The sequence below is a fragment of the Fomitiporia mediterranea genome (genome assembly GCF_000271605.1).
Source record: "Fomitiporia mediterranea MF3/22 unplaced genomic scaffold FOMMEscaffold_10, whole genome shotgun sequence".
NCBI classification, from domain to species: domain Eukaryota; kingdom Fungi; phylum Basidiomycota; class Agaricomycetes; order Hymenochaetales; family Hymenochaetaceae; genus Fomitiporia; species Fomitiporia mediterranea.
Window position 1 is genome coordinate 1113973 of NW_006760395.1, and position 4511 is coordinate 1118483.

Here is a 4511-nt window from a genome sequence, read left to right on the forward strand (position 1 = left end):
GTAGTCTCGTCTTAACACTCCCCTTCAAACTCTTACTAGGTCTAGTAGACTTGTAAGATGTTTGCTTACAGTATGTATAGATGGTTTAATCATTATAACTGTATTGTACAATTGTTCGTTCATGTAATGCGTTTATAACTTGATGTAGTTAATAATAATATTATTAGCATTATAGTAATGCATTGTCTGTTCTGTGTATTGTCTGTTCTGAATGTTATCCACTTTGTGTTAAGTTTGTCCAATGTTATATTAATTAAGTATATTTAATTAGTTTGTTCGTTTGTAGTATACTGTTGAATAACAGCATTGTTATCACAATAGATTGTTTGTAAATGTTATTAAATAATTTGTAAATGCTTCAGAGACCTGCAGAATCTTGTCAGCATGCATAGGTATGTATATGCACATATTTAAATCATAAATGCAATTGCTTGTTTTATTTTATTGTTTGTTATTCAGTCATATTGTTTGTTATTAAGTTTGTTTGAGTACTCTAGTAATTTCCTTTTACTTTGCTGTGAAACTAATGAATCATGCTAGTAAAATGTATATTTGATGTTGTAATGATATCCTTCTTTAATCATCACTGTCCACGTTTGTCTACGTTTGTATATGCATTAAGCATTCAGCAATAGCTGATTTATGTCTTTGGATTGAAGTGTCACATTGATTGTATATCAATAATAATATTTGTTTTTGCCAGATTGCTTCATTCTGAGATCAATGAGGTTTTATACTAACATATATTTGTTGCATAGATGTTATGTCTGGCCACAGGCAGCTCACTATGTGTCTAGGTGCATTGTATATGTATTATATCATGAATGTATTGTTTGTTCGTTTGCTTTACATTATTGTTTATAGTTATGTATTAATTTATTAACATTATGTTTGTTAATTGATTGTTTCTGATGCATCCTGAGTAACTATACAATCTGTTGCATTGTTTCTTTAATAGCCAACATAGTTATCCATTGTAAATCATTACTAACGTGCGTTTGTATTATTTATCATTAACAATGTTATTGTGAATCGTTGTGATTGTAGTATTGTGTATATATATGTGTGTATGTTATGGCTATTGTTCTTTGCTTTTTCTTTTTACAAAGAATAATGTATTGTAACACAATCTGCATATAAGTGATATATTAGATTATGTTTACTATAATTGTTTCCTAGCATTCTTTAGTTAATCTAGTGCTATACACAATTGTAGTATTTGTTTGACATTTTATTTGTTAATTGGTTTGCTAGGTAAAACGTTTTATATATTGGTTTTGTTTATTTTATTTGAATCATTGTATAGATATACCTATTAGTATCTATCCAATGTAATTCATAGTGTTATAATGCTGTTCACACTTGTATTAATTGCACAGTGAGGGCAAATTAATTGTTTGTACAAGAATCAATTTAATAGTTTTATTTAATTATATGTATGTACTCTATACTTGTTTATATAGTTATTATCTGTGTATTGTTTGTTGTAGTTGCAAATTATATCACAATTATATTTGTATTATCATATAGATATATTATTTATTGTTTTATGTACGTTCCAAAGTATTATTTTTGTTATTCATCACTTTTATCCATGAACTATAGTTTGGATAAATGAATTATTTTGTTATATGATGTGATAATTGTCTGTATATTATTTATTTTCGTATTAAACACTGTTAAGTTAATTATATTATCATATTAATATTATTTGCCAAGTATGAGCATTTGTTTCATAGTAGAATTATTATTTATTTAATGTTGAAGTTCAATTGCACATTGTATTGACTTCTGTTATTTAGTTCCAATCAACATAGTTTTGCTTTGTACTGAATGATTTACCTTTATGATCCATTATGTCTGTCTGTAACTTCTATTACTTAGTCAGTACTTAGTCTGTGCATTTTGTTATTCTATTTTTCTATTTTTTGTAGCATCCATAGCATTATACTTTCCATTCCATTGTTTATATTTAGTTATTAATTTTTCGTGCATATTATCCATTTTCTCCCCTTCAATTCAAGAAGGTATTTCTTTAAAGAATTGGATATTTCTTAAATTTGTTTATTAATTGTTGTTATAATATAATATTTATATATAATAATTGTAATTGCTTTCATAGTTCAATTTCTAATTATTAGTATTTTAAAGTAGTGTGTAACGTTTGTTATGTTCTATAATGAGTAATTTAAATGTTATTACTATTATATCTTTGTTACTGTTAACATTTGTCAACTTATATAATGTGTATTTTGTTTGTTATAGTAGATAAGTACACATTATGTTACAAGTTATGTGTGCACTTGTTATCTTTTATTAATTATCGTTTGTAATTATGAATGAATATTTTGTTTTTGTGTTGAAAACATATAGTAATTTGTTTGTTTTTGTATAATATTCATTTAATAATGTTGTAATTATTATTTATGTAGTGCTTTTAGTAAATGCACTGAGTTCTATTAAGTATGCTTGTGTCTGTTATTACCTATTTTATATTATACTGTCTGAGATAATAGCTTAAACATTTTATTAATTTATTTAATCATATTATATTATGATTGTTTTCAATCATAATTATTATAATAATGTGTTTGTAATAATTATATTTGTATTATTTGTTGTAATAGCTTTATCAGCTTAATACTTTGCTCCTATGAGCTAATGTAAATTTAATAATTGTTTGTTAAGGTATATACACTGTACAGTTGATGTTGCTGTTGCAACTTTGAAATTTATTATATAATTAACACGTTCTGTATAATTAAGTTGTATTGATGTGTTGTTTCAAGTATAATAGAGATATAATTCTTTCGTTTGTTGTTAGTATACATTTACACAATTGTATTAATGTGTAAAGTAGTATCATTTGTTTAATAGTTATAATTTTTGCACTTGTCTTGTGCCATAATCAGTATTTATACATTATAACATTATTCTTTTGTGCATAGTTAGTTTATACACTCTGTAGCATTGTTTTTTGGTTTGTAATTATTCATTATACTTTTGTATATCTGTACTCGTCTGTATATCTTAGATATGTGTATTATATTCAGTATCCAATAAGTAATTGCAATATCTGACATGTAACTACTGAATCTGATATGTTACATATAATTGCTCAACCATAATATGTGTTAGTTATTATATTGTTCTGTATTTGTTCTGTTAGTTCTATCTGTATTATTATCATTATTATCATTATTATTGTTGTTATTATAGTGTCTGCAATTGTATTATCAGCTATAATACATGTTAAATGTTTTATTTATTCAATTTAATATGCTGTTTAGCATATATGTGCTCGTTTTGAGCATTAATTGTTCAGCTGTGATATTACTATATGTGTTATTATTTGATTTATGCTATAACATATGTGTGCTTGTTGGCAGTGTCAATCATTTGTACTATTGTAATGTTAATAGTGGAAGAGTAGTGTTTGCTTTATTAATCTTTTTAACATTCATCCATAGTATGATCAGTTAATTTATTATAACATGATCTCCATGATATTATAGAGTATTTCAGCATTTAATAATCACAGTAAGTGATACTCATCATAGTTTCAACATTGCCTGCATAGATTACATTATTACTGGGCCAATGATCATAATCACTAAGATGACAATCATATAATGTCTGGGTTGTATGTAGTACAGTAGATCATGCATCTGTAGCATATTGATTCGTGTTTGGGATACTCAGACAGGTGAGTCAAGTTCTGCATCATATTATGCTGTGTGTGTGCATGTGATGTATAGAACTGTATAGAGCATAGACATAGTAGAGTGTAGATAAAGTGTAGGCAGGGAGCTCAAGGCTCATAACCTGTTAAGAAAGGGGAAAGAGAGGTTATGTGAGAGGCTTAGAGGGATCACACAAAGAGGGGGGATAGTGGACTCGGCTCACTCTCTTGCAGCTTGCTTCATTGTCTGTTGATTAGTTAGTCTATATATATTATGTAGGTATGTCTCAGATGTAGAATGTATGATGGAAGGTATTCCATCATCGTTCGTCATTGCTTGTAATGTAGTTTATATCATCTGAGACATACTCTTGTGTAGTCTTGTCTTAACACATTCAGATACTTGTAAGAACTATATCAATGTGTTAAAAGCAATATAGACATGTCAGATTACTATCAACTGTATCATAAAGTAAAATAGTGCTTTCCTTTTGCATCTAAATATAATATTGGTTTTGTTTTACAGCTTCACTACTATTACAAACATTGATTACATAATCAACGCTGAAGATTGAGAGCATATAATGACACACTTACAGCTGTCACTCTTTCTCTCCAACCTCCACCATTTCTCTAAGTCTAACCCTCTGCCCTGACACTATGTTGTCGCTTTTGTTCTCTCCAGCCCAGTCCTCTGCTTGCAAGCATCCTCCAGCAGGTACTCTGAGTGCAACAACACAGACAATAAACATTGCTACAACTCGTCTCTCCAATCTACTGTTGCAGTGCCTGTACAGAGCTCAGATCCCATGTTGTGCTACTGAGCTGA